The sequence below is a fragment of the Eptatretus burgeri genome, chromosome 15 (genome assembly GCF_056783735.1).
Source record: "Eptatretus burgeri isolate ZD-2024b chromosome 15, Ebu_testis_v1, whole genome shotgun sequence".
NCBI classification, from domain to species: domain Eukaryota; kingdom Metazoa; phylum Chordata; class Myxini; order Myxiniformes; family Myxinidae; genus Eptatretus; species Eptatretus burgeri.
In genome coordinates this window covers 51049634-51063060 of record NC_140975.1, presented here as the reverse complement: position 1 = coordinate 51063060, position 13427 = coordinate 51049634, and the positions used below count along the sequence as shown (strand labels likewise).

General features: G+C 42.5%; 1 protein-coding gene across 4 annotated transcripts in view; it reads right to left on the bottom strand.

The window, feature by feature from the left end:
- LOC147012148 (WD repeat-containing protein 26-like) overlaps window positions 1-13427 on the bottom strand; it is a 70844-nt gene that overhangs the window by 4594 nt on the left and 52823 nt on the right. The gene's annotated exons all lie outside the window — the stretch shown is intronic.

Here is a 13427-nt window from a genome sequence, read left to right as displayed (position 1 = left end):
GAAACTCCACCATGAAGTCCAATAGTGTAGTAGATTGTAGAAAAATCGTGCAAATTATGATACAAGCATCAAATTTGGCATTTCTGTTCTACAGGGCTTTATGATCAAATCTGCCCAATTGGCCATTTGAAAATCCAAATTTTGAAACAAAAGAAAAAAAAAAAAAAACTTCAAAAAAATTTGAAGTCACATTTGGCTGAAATTCTTGAAGCGCAAGTGAACATCCCAGACAGAGAACCAAGGGGAGATGCAGTCATCATTGATGGCTCAGCACTTATCAATGCCCTACCTCCATGCACTTCCAAGATATTTGATGACTATGCGAAAGAAGACATCATCCCAAAGGTGGAATCCTACGGTGCCAGGTACGAGAGGGTGGACGTAGTGTTTGATATGTACAAGAAGTCAAGTCTGAAGTCCAAGGCAAGGTCGAAAAGGGGGCAAGGAACCAGTAAGACCCCAAGTAACTGGAGAAGCTTTCTTCGAGATGACAGCAACAAGACTGAGCTGTTTCACTTCCTTGCGGAAAAGATGTGTGAAGCACAGACGACAAGCACAGTCATCGTCACAAAAGGAGAAGATGCCATTAGCAACACAAGGAAGTCACTGGATGCTGTGTCTCCATGTTGTCATGAAGAAGCTGACACTCGAATGTTTGTACACGCCGGGGATGCAACGACGGATGGTAGCAAGTCCATTATCATTAAGGCTAGTGACACGGATGTACTAGTCATAGCAATATCTGTACTGCCATCCTTACAGGAACTAGGTCTTGAGAACATGTGGATTGCCTTTGGCCAAGGAGCCAAGGTGCGATGGATTCCAGTCCATGAGGTAGTTTCTGTAATGGGGCCTGAGAAAGCCAGAGGGATCCCAGACTTCCATGCGTTCACTGGATGTGACGTCGTGTCTGCCTTCCGCGGTGAAGGGAAGAAAACTGCATGGCAGACTTGGAACGTCTTTGATGATGTTTCTGAAACATTCACCAATCTCAGCCAGCATCCAACATTGATTTGTGATCTTGACTTTTTTGAAGTTTTTTTTTCTTTCAAAATTTTGATTTTCAAATGGCCAATCAGGCAGATTTGATTAGAACCCCCTGGAGAACAAATGTGCCAAATTTGATGCTTGCATCATCATTTGCACGATTCCTCTCAAAAATTGCTGTTATCTGCCCCACTAAAGGAACTATCTGTAGAACTCTGAGACAGCATTATGAGGAAGCAAAGATCTGGGGAAGGGTATAAAACCATTTCTACAGAGTTGAAAGTTCCCAAGAGCACAGTGAGCTCCATCATTAGGAAATGGAAAGAATATGGAACTACCCAGACTCTTCCTTGAGCTGGCCATCCGACCATACTGAGCAAGAAAGACCTTGGTCAGCGAGGTGACGAAGAACCTAATGACCACTCTGACAGAACTAGAGTTCCTTGGCTGAGATGGGAGAACCTACCAGAAGGATAAAAGTCTCTGCAACACTTCACAAATACAGGCTTTATGGGGGAGTGGCCAGACAGAAGCCACTCCTGAGAAAAAGGCACATGACAGCACACCTGGAGTTTGCAAAAAGGCAGGTGAAAGACTGAGCACACGAGGCAAAAGATTCTGTGGTCTGATGAAACGAAAATTGAGCTCTTTGGGGTGAATGCAAAGCGCTACGTCTGGCAGAAACTGAGCACAGATCACCCATTTTACACCATCCCCAACGTGAAGCATGGTGGTGGCAGAATCATGCTTTGGGGATTCTTCTTAGTGGCAGGGACTGGGAGACTTGTAAGTATAGAGGGAACAATGAATGCTGCTAGATAGACACATTATTGAGGAGAACCTGCTTCAGAGTACAAAAGACCTGAAACTGCAGCAAACATTTACGTTTCAATTGGACAATGACCCCAATCATACAGCCAAAACAACACTGGAATTCCGACTGAATTGGGTATTTTTTAGGAGACACCATCTCCGTACTGGATGGCCATTGGCTCCTGAAGGGAGCTCATCTGACCTTTGTCAGGTGTTTTTCGACAGTAACAATAGTGAATTACAATGCTATCGGCCAGTAAGGGAAGCTGACAGACATGGGAAAGGAATAACATCAAATCGTGATGGAGATGAAAAGGGGGAAAAACATTTTTTTTTTAAAGAGAAAAATAATCGGGCCTGTTGGAAGAATGGTAAGAGCAGGAGGGCATGGGAAGCAAGAACTCGGAAGAGCAGATTCAGAGAGAGATGTCTGTTTCAACTTCGGTTGCTTGCAGAACCACTGTGGCAAAGGATGGGATGTTGGCACAGCAGATAAGCCTTGAGGGTGACCAAAGCGGGACATATGACATTTGATGCTGGAGGAAAGCCCTGAAGCTATGAGCAGCAAGTGAAATGGTGCAACAGAAACGCACACTCCAGAAGAAATCAATGGTGCAAAACCAAAACTGCCACCACCACTCTTTTGGACCCATTGAGCTTGGTTTGCACATGTTGGAATCTTAGATGAACCATTTCCAAAAGCTAGACAAGACTTCTTATGACTGCTCAGTCTTAAATCCTCAATAACTCTACTCTGAATTCTGACGATGACTCAACTGCCGCTTGTGGGGCATTCCATGTCAAGTGTACACACCCTCCCGACACTAATACCTCATTTTCTCCCCATATGTTGGTCATTTATTCACTTGGGTGAAAAAACTCAAAATACCAACTTTTAGACTTGTGGGCCCATCGGGGCCTATTTTAGGGGCCCCCAAAATAGGCCCATCGGGGCCTATTTTAGGGGCCCCCAAAATTTGGGCGCCCCCGTCTGCCCCCACAATCTTCCAGAGGCCATATCACAGGTTGTAGTGGTCCGATTTGGCTGATCTTGGTATCAAAATGCTCGTAAAAGCAAGATCTTTCGAATCGCGTAAAGTAAAATCACTCCGAAACAGTAATTCAAAAAGTTATAGTTTGGTGTGCCCTTTGACCCTGGGCCCCCGCTCCCCAGCTAAACCAATGATCCCGATTTTTTCATGTGAGAATACCCCCTTCATATACTCTAACACCTCAGCATAAATGAAAATGGGATCTCAATGGGTTCAAGTGTGATGATGGTTTTATTGTTCGGGGACTCGTGTGCTGGACACACAATACATTGCACAATATTTGAACACAAGATTTCCAATACACTATATCAGTATATTGTACATAAATTTTCCACATGCAGGAACTGGAAGCGATACTCGTATGAGTAAGAGTTTTTCCTCACATATTATAGTCAAGATTTTTTACCAAACAATGTTTTATTTGACAGCTGTGTTTCTTTTTTACTGATTGTGTTGGTTCTACCTGTAGCAGTTTTTGGTTCTACAGAAAGACATATATCAGAAATGTCTAAAATGCAGTGGTCTTCAATGTCAGGAAAAAATTAACTATTTGCGGGCCCGTTTGGATGAAGAAAATTCACTTTCACTTCATGAGTGTCCTGAAAGGCTTCCATGATGCAGGCAAGCCACCATTTTCCATCATAGTGCACTGTGACATAACCTGAGAGTTTCCCGTTAAAAGTTGGTGTAGATTTTGAAATGGCTGACTCTATACGGTGTTCCTCGCTAAGGCTGAATTCACGTACTTGAAGAGCAGTTTCAGAAATAGGGATGAAAGCATGAAGATTTTGAGTTCCAGCTATGGTTTTGGCCGTTTTTAACCTTTCTTCCAGATTTCGTACTTCCTCCTCATACGCCTCTTGGATCCCGTAACTGAACTTCATTTAATTCAAACCATTTTCACAAAAGGCGAAAAAATATTTTGGAGAAATAATTTGACTGTCGTAAGGTCTACGCAGGCTCTCACGTGTTGCTTCTCGTTTGACTGTACCTCCCACGTCATCTGAAGGGCCCTTGCCATGACTTGTGGAAAAAAAATGCCATTCTGCATCAATACCATACTCTGATTTGTAACGACATAGGTTTATGAAGGCTTTGCAATTCTTATATTGGCCAGCGCAACCGTCTGAGAAGTAGTCAAGTTTCTTTACATTTCCAAAGTTAGATTTCAAGTGTTCAATGAGCATTCTTTGGAAGAGGTGGACTGAGACAATGTCGTGAGTATTGCATTCTGATATAATCGTGAACGAATCGTGGTTTAATTTGCCATCGTCCGATTTGAAATAGTAAACCCAGGGGTGGATTGTCACTTGAGAGCAGTTCCAATGGAATCCTTGGGCCGCATCCTGTACGACAAACGAATAGTTCTCTGAGAAGTTTCCAATAATGACAAATTCTCCTTCACCGATTTTGTCTTTCTTATTCTTCAGAAACTGAGATTGGGCCTTGGCAATGAAGTCGTGTCTCACTAATTTCACCGCGCGTTCACAGAATTGATTAATGAATTCTTCCAAAGGCAGGAACATGGAGCGCAGTTCAGATCTGTCGGTGGATGTCCACCATTTAAACTGAATTTCATCAATATCCTCGAGTTCATAAGCACTCAGTCACTCGGTTTTGAAGTCTTCAATTGATGGGCAACTTTCACAAGATCTGAAATAACATGCCGGTTGTGCTGGGTTACAAACTATGCGTGCTATCACATGATGATAGCTCGGAAGTTCGGCTATCTGTGGCATTTTGGAACCAAACATCATGAGTTTCATATTTTGATGTATCGTACATACACATACACTGTGTGTACCGCTTGAACCGGCCAGGACACACTCCGAGGGACGGAGCATGGCGAACTTCGCGAATCCAACTTTCAAGCCAGGGTTCTTCTCTTTGAATTTCTGAAACAGTTCCTTGAGATTGTTTAGTACCAGGCGCTTTTTAATTTTGTCTTTTCCATGTTCATTCCTGACCACCACACAGTTCTTTTTTCCCGGCATTATTCGGCTGACTTCATCACTTCGGTAAAATTCGGTTACGGTGGATTTCACTTCGTCAGGCAATATTTTACCCTGTTTGGAATTTGGAGACAACAGCATACCATTTTCTTTCTCTAAATTTTGGCTTGCACAGCCGTTCTTTGGGAGCAACTGAATTCACTCATCATCCCTCTGATGCTCATATTCCAAGCAAATATTGTCAGTATACGTATTTGCTCTGAACGGCTCGAAACAACGTATTTTTCTTTCAGACTTTTTGATCACCTCTGGCATGCAGTTTTCATCACATTTTGACGCTGTATTTTGTTTTCTCCGCAGTGCTTGGTCCAGCAACTAGTTCTAATTTCTTTCGCACAGAATCTTCCACTTTACTTCGCTTTTCAGGAACGTACTCTGGGTTCCTATCCGCCTTTCGTTTGTCGAATGGGCTTTCGCCTATCATCGACAACGACTGGTTTAATAGGTCAGCTTCTGCTTATCGCTCAAAAACCTCCTCGTCCTCATCTGTCGAAATAGATTCTGCAATGCCTTCAATAATACCTTCTGATGATAATTTCGAACTGGTCGAAGATGATTCTTCAATACGCTCTGGTGACAACTGAGAAAGTTTTTTTCTGCACGAAGTACAAAGTCTGTCATCTTTTTTCACCTTTGAAGAAAATTTCATCAACATTATCATTTGACACATTGCGAAGATCTTTTCGTTGTTTTGTTTTATGGCAGCTGAACGGATCGCAACAGTATTTTCGGAACTCCTTTCGATCTTCAGTCCCCATGCTTACTGCAAAATATGCAAAAACTGAGATTAGATCATTTATAACTTAATTTGATGATGGTTATACAAAAAATGTACACTTAAAAATCAAGACACAATAGGCAGAATAATTTTTTGCAAATGATGCTATATATATATATATATATATATATATATATATATATATATATATATATATATATATATATATATATATATATATATATATATACATACATACAATAGTCCAGAGATGATGATTGTCAATTTCAGACATAAAGTTGCCTGCCAGCAGGTTTACGTCATTGGAACGATGACGGCAAACGTCGCCCAATGTTGAATCAAGAATTAGTGATATGTGGACCCCGAACAATAAAACCATCATCACACTTGAACCCATTGAGATCCCATTTTCATTTATGCTGAGGTGTTGGAGTATATGAGGGGGTATTCTCACACGAAAAAAATCGGGATCATCGGTTTGGCTGGGGGGCGGGGGCCCAAGGTCAAAGGGTGCCCAAAACTCTAACTTTTTGAATTACTGTTTCGGAGTGATTTTACTTTACGCGATTTGAAAGATCTCGCTTTTACGAGCATTTTGATACTATGATCATCCAAATCGGACGACTACAACCTGTGATATGGCCACTGGAAGATTGTGGGTCAACAGGGGGAACCCAGATTTGGGGGGGGGGGGCTAAAATGGGCCCCGATGGACCCCCAGGTCTGAAAATTGACACTGTTTTACCGTGGATACAAACACTTGTACACAAAAAAAGAGAGTGAAATCTGAGACGGTGTCAAAATTTTGCTGAAAAATGTGTACACTTGACATGGAACGCCCCTTGTGCGTCAAGTAACAGTGAGTTATAATCGGTCAAAGAGCAGGCATGCAAAAGCATGTTGAAATGTTCAGTCACCTGCAAGTTGGCAGTTCGCACCACAGTTGATGGGTGAAAGTCGAGAATAATCAATACCTAACAAAACATTTAAAATAACTACAACCTGGAGGCCATTTCACACCTGCAATGTATTGCCCAATAATTATATATATTATATTCTTCATGGAATCATTATTGCAAAAGTAATGTGCAATGTTGATCAAAGAAAAACACAAAACAATATTTTCAGAAAAATATTGTTCAGTTAATAAATTTTGTGAAAATACAAAACAAATGTGGCTCATCTATAATACAATACTATAAAAGTGAATTTGTAGATTTATATATTTGTTTGTTTATTTATTTACCAGCAAATACCACCCATCACTTTGCTGATGGGAATACTGAGGGGGGAGGGGGGAAGAGGGGGAGAGAGAGAGGGGTTGGGGAGAGGGGGTAGGGAGAGTGAGGAGTTGGAGGGGAAAGAGAGAGGAGAGAGAGGGAGTGTGGAGGGGTGGGGGAGCAAGGAGGGAGGGAGAGTTAGGAGGGGTGGGGTGGAAGGGAAGGCAGCGAGAGGTGAGAGGAAGGGAAAGGCAGACGTGTGGTGGAGCGTTAATTACCATTCATAGTCTCATCAAAATGATTCTACATCGAATAACAGTGAAGATGGAAACAAAATGTCCGAAATCCATTTTGTACCGGTCACACTATAAATACTGCCCAGAGACAAACACTGCCTGGAGATGTCTGCAGCCAAGCCGTCTGGACACAAATACCGCCCGGACACGTCCAGAGACAAACTCCCTCTTCTTCTTTCGGCTGCTCCCGTTCGGGGTCGCCATAGCGGATCATCCGTATGATTCGCATAGTGATTTGGCACATGTTTTACACCGGATGCCCTTCCTGACGCAACCCTGGTCGCCTCTTACAGCACAGGGATATGGTACACCTATTTTAACCGGGGTATACACCGGCCCAGTACACTGGTACTCATTTCGCTGACCTCGGAAGGATGACAGGCTGAGTCAACCCCCTGGTGTATTAATTCAGTAGCCCAACGGGGCTTGAACTCAGGCCCTTATGGATCCCAAGCCGCTGCCCTAACCACTGCGCCAACACCAGGCCAACAACGTCCAGAGACAAACTCCCATCCGGGCATAAATACTGCCCAGACACGTTCAGAGAGAGAGAGAGAGAGAGAGAGAGAGAGAGAGAGAGAGAGAGAGAGAGAGAGAGAGGAGGGGAGAGAGGGGGGAGAGAGAGAGGGGGAGAGAGGGGTGTGGGAGGGTACTACTCTGTATTAGGAGGTGGCAGAACGAGGATGGGACAGAAAGACAGACAGGCAGACACAGGTGGGGGGAGGGGAGCGAGCAAAGAGAAAATGTTATGTTTTATGAAACAAAAACACGCGTGCGTGCGCGCGTGCACACACACACACACACACACACACACACACACACACACACACACACACACACACACACACACACACACACACATACACACACACACACACGAATTTTGCATGTTTTCTAAGTATGGTTTCTGTCAGAATAGCATAACCAGGGGAGGAGGTTCAAGGTGTGGGGAAGAACCCAATTCTCTCTTTATAAATGCGTATCGTATATAGCACCACCTTTGGTAGCCAGAATTGCAAAACATCTTCTTCTGTAAAGAAAGTTTAAACAGCTTGATGATAACATGCATTACGTTGATGGTGAAATGTGAGAGAATAATCCGAAATTTTCAAAAGGTTTAACTTCAATGAATTTACACGGAGGATAAAACCAAATAATCCAACACGGAGCTTCGCAGGGAAGTGGAAGTGATTTTTGCGTGCCCCATATACCGATATAAGTGGCAAGGATGGGTGACGAAGGCGATGTTAGCTATACTATATCCAATTTCAATAGCAATTCAAAGGTCGGATATATGCCGATAATGATGTGCTTGAAATTTAAACAGCACACATGCAGAGAAGTAATGCAACTAATTATTCCGACTGATGAAAAACCAATCTCGAAAGTTTAAACAGCGTCACAATATGCATTACGGTGATGAAATCTGAGTGACAATAATTTTAAATTTTCAAAATGTTTCATTTCACTCAATTTAAATGGAGGATAAAAACAAAGCAAACAACAGAGCTTCATAGGGAAATGGAAGCGATTTTTTTTTCTAGCACCACATATAAGCAGCAATGTCGGCTGATGAAGATGGGTGGCAGGATGTCCTCGGTCCAAGAAGTATGCACACTTGCCTCTAAGCTGTCTTGTCTGGGTTTGAATCTTGACCCAGCTATAAACTGTCATCTCATGGATTCACATGCAGGCAAGGCATCAATATGTGTGCTCCGTTCGTTTTAAATGCTGAGCATCAAACAAGGAAGCAGTACGTACCGCTTCAAAAGTCTTTGGTGTGACTCAGCCGGGGTTCATACCGAGCTCCCGGACTCGGAACAGACTATTACTACTCCACCGAAGCCTTGGAATATTAATTTCCTGATTTTTATTTTTTTCAAGGGAACATTTTCACTGAGCATGACCTGCACCAAAGATTGTCCCATCCAGCGAGTCAAGTACAATGACTGCTAAAACCAGTCCAAAGGAAGAAGACAATGTTAAGGTGATTTGTTTCCCAAAGAATGGGAGCTCGGAAGATGTTACATCTCATCAAGCAACAGAAGCTTAATGCAGAGATATGTGTAAAGCCAGAAGCATTCCAGTGCCTCGGATGGTTGTCACAAAGCACTGGCTTGAATGAAAACAGTGATTGCATCACCAAGGTAAGTATCTGTAATGGTAGAGAAAATAGCCCGGGAGGGATATCAGTGAAGTAGCGCACAATATCCCGATACATTATGAAAAGGGGCTGGCAGTGTGGCCTCGAGGTATGCATACTTGTCTCTAAGCTGATTAAACCTGGGTTTGACTATCGACCCAGCTATAAACTGTCATCCCAGTGTTTCACAGGCAGGGTGATTCATTAATGCTCCTCAGATAAGACATAAAACTGGAAGGTCCGTCTGCCTGCGTTAGTTGGTGGATGTTAAAGATCCCACGGTGTCCTTCACAAAGGGTAGGCAAGCTATTGCAGGCACCCTGGCCAAATTACAAATTCCTGCCCAAAACTTAATCAAATGTCAGGCCTGGACAGCCGGTTTGTGAAAGAATGCAGCTAAACTTCCTCCCAGCCAACCCCGCAAGAATATGGGAATCATTGTGACCATTAAAAATAAGAAGTAGTTGGCTGACGAAGGTGATGTTAGATGACTTCCAAGCAGATGGAAGATGTCCTCAGCCAAATGATAGGGTGAATATAGCAGAATGTTTGTGAAGTACGTGTTGTCTCTCCATTAAATCAGTCAGCAAAGCGACGGGTAAAAATGCCTCCTCTATACTATGTGAGAGATGCTTGTCCGTCTGTCTGTGCGTCACCATTTTTCTGAGAGACGGCAACGTATACCGTCAAACTTTCCGAGGTTCATCAACGAGTGCCGGGAAGCGTTTTAGGTAAAACTAGTTTTTTGAAAATTTTGAAAAAACAAAGTTGAAATTTTTTGTTTTGTTTTAAATTGCTCTCTAGTGCCTAAGCCAGCCTGGTGTTGGCCGAGTGGTTAGGGTGGCGGCTTGGGATCCTAGGGCCCTGAGTTCAAGCCCCGTTGGCCACTGAATTAAAATACACCAGGAGGTTGACTCAGCCTGTCATCCTTCTGAGCTCAGCAAAATGAGCACCAGTGTACTGGTAAGGGGGACACTGCATCAGCAGCATAGCCACGTCCCAACCAATGATGCAACCAGCAGCCACAAGCTGCACTCGATAGAGAGAGCGTGCCGAAGCCTTTGTAGCTATGTGAAAGGAAATATTAAATGATCCCTGAAGCTATTCCTTAGTGGGTGCAGGGAAGTGTTTTAGGCCTCGGAACCGGTGATATATCGATGTACTGGTTATACTGGTATAATTTTTCATATCGATGTACTGGTAATGGAATTTTTAATATACCGGTACACAAAAAAAAAAAAATCAGTGTGAGGAAAAAACAAAAACAAATCGGTATATCACCAACAAATTGAAGAAAGGCGTATACAATCTTTAAATAGCGTACACGATTTAAAAAAGCTTTGATGCACTCGGCTGCACTTGGAACAGTGGAGCATATGACGTCAAGACATACCAGGAAGTAGGAACAGTACATTTTAACTCTTAACCCTCAGCACCCATGTTTTTCTTTGCTGCACAAGCAATTGCATTTTTCTTTGCCCTCGTGGATGTTTTCAAAGCAATTGCCAATTGGTTATTTTGTTTGAATCGGGTGTGCTTTGGAAAGCTTACGTCGATCAACAACACGGCGATCCACGATAGTCATACTGGGCTGTGCCGATTACCTGCACCGCGATCCGTGATAGTCATACCTGCTTGTGCCAATTACCAACATGGCGATACCAGCTTGTGAGATTAGCATTACTGATCTCGCTTTAAAACCAAATCATTTTTTAATACAAGTTCAAGTTGGAAGTAAAATAACCGTTCTCATCATGGGGCAAAAAAAGCCCCATGTGGGAATACTTTGAAAATTTACTGTGTCAATGATGTGTACGTCCATGTATGAATATGTAATGCAAATTATTATTATTTTTTTTTAATACCGATATACTGGTATGAGCCCACCAATATATCGATATCGAAAAAAATCGTTATCAATGGAGCCTATTTAGGCCCCCACAAAAAATAGAAGAAAAAATAATTTGATTGCCTCAAAATGACAACAAGATGAGAACAGCACCGGGCAAAGCCGGGCACCCCTACTCATAATATATAATCAATCAATGTGTCAATAAGTCTAAAATGTAATTTCATAACAATTAAAGAATTGATATATTGTAATGAGAAAGTGTAGAAAATAAAATTTCTAACATCTCACTTTATCTTCACCATCACGCAGTTTCCACAAAATATATTTAAATATACTGTATGTACTTACCTGTGTTCTAGATATAGAGTCGTGGCCAAAAATGTTGGCACCCTTGCACTTTTTTTCAAATAACTCACATTTTCTCGGAAAAAATAAGTTGAAATTGACAAAAGTATTTGGTCTCCACAATTCTTCATTTCACTGGGAATATTACATAATCTTTGTTTTTGATTCAGAACTTAATATATCCTTTTAAATCAAAAAAATAAAAATAAATGGCATTGACAAAATTATTGTCACCCTCGACTTAATATTTGGTAGCACAGCCTTTGGACAAAATAACTGCAGTGAAGCACTTCCTGTCGCCATCAATGAGCTTCCTACACCTCTCTATTGACAGTTTGGCCCCCTCTTCTTATGCAAACTGCTCCAGTTCTCCCGGATTTGAAGGGTGCCTTCTCCAACTGCTGTTTTCAGATCTCCCCACAGGTGTTCAATGGGATTTAGATCTGGACTCATTGCTGGCCACCTCAGAACAGTCCAGCATTTTGTCTTGAACCATTCCTGGGTGCTTTTGAAGTGCGTTTGGGGTTATTGTCCTGTTGCATGACCTTCGAGGAAGCCCCAGCTTTCTGAGACTGTTGAACAATGCACTCCAAAATGCCTTATTAATCTGATTTCATGATTCCGCACACACATTCAAGGCACCCAGTGCCAGAGGAAGCACAACAATCCCAAAACATCACTGACCCTCCTCCATGTTTGATTGTGGGGAAGGTGTTCTTTTCTTTGAAGGCTTCATTTTCTTTTCTGTAAACAGAGATGATGTGCTTTACCACAAAGCTCTAATTTGGTCTCATCTGTCCACAGTACATTCTCCCAGAAGGATTTTGGCTTGTTCAGGTGTGTTTTGTTAAACTCCATTCAGGCTGTCTGTCTGTCTGTCTGTCTGTCTGTCTCAGCAGTGGAGTCCTCCTGGGTCTCTTACCATAGAACCCCCTTTCATCGAGTTGGCGACAGATTATGCGAGATGAAACTGTCGTACCTTGTGTCTGAAGGTCAGCTTGACTCTGACAGTTGACCGAGGTGCTTTCTCCACCATTCGAACAATCCTTCATTGCAATCTTCAATCAAGTTTTCTCTTGCAGCCACGTCCAGGGTGGTTAGCTACAGTGACATGGGCCTTAAACTTTCTGATAACATTGCGTACGGTGGACATCGGAACATCAAGGTCTCTGGGGATGGATTTGTAGCCTTGAGGTTGTTCATGCTTGGCTACAATCTTGTGTCAGACCTCCTCAGATAATTCCCTGGTTTTCTTTCTTTTCTCCATGCTTCTTTCCAACATTTCTCCAAGTATTTTCAACAACTTCTAAAAGTCGCCAATAATATTGTCCGGCTCATTTGAGGAATTCTGTGTGGACTAAGCTCAGATTTAGTAATTTTTTTCAGCTTTTTGGTTTGTTCCACTGCATACCAAAATATTTTGTAATTTCAACTCCTTTCTGGAAGAAATGGTGCATTAGTTGAAAAAAGTGCAAGGGTGCCAATGTTTTGCCCACGACTGTACGTCCCATTCCTTAAGGAAACTAGCTGTCCCAAAGAACACAGCAGGCCAGCCCACATTTTGCTGTCATTTTCAGCCGGGTTTCAAAGATTGACCTATCTATCATTTGGTTATCACAGCCGTTCCCATTGTCATTTATTTGTCACGAGTTGGTCAATGTATTGCAGCAAATTGCCAAACACAATAAACCTCATTGTTGTATTAACAAAGGCATCACTCATCCGATAAAAGTGACATATTTATTAAACAAATGAACAAAGGCCAAGGCTAACAAACGACTGGCTGAGGCGCTACACCGATATGCATCGCACATTCTATGGCACATCTCCACCATTCGAACAATCCTTCATTGCAATCTTCAATGAAGTTTTCTCTTGCAGCCACGTCCAGGGAGGTTAGCTACAGTGCCATGGGCCTTAAACTTTCTGATAACATTGCGTACGGTGGACATCGGAACATCAAGGTCT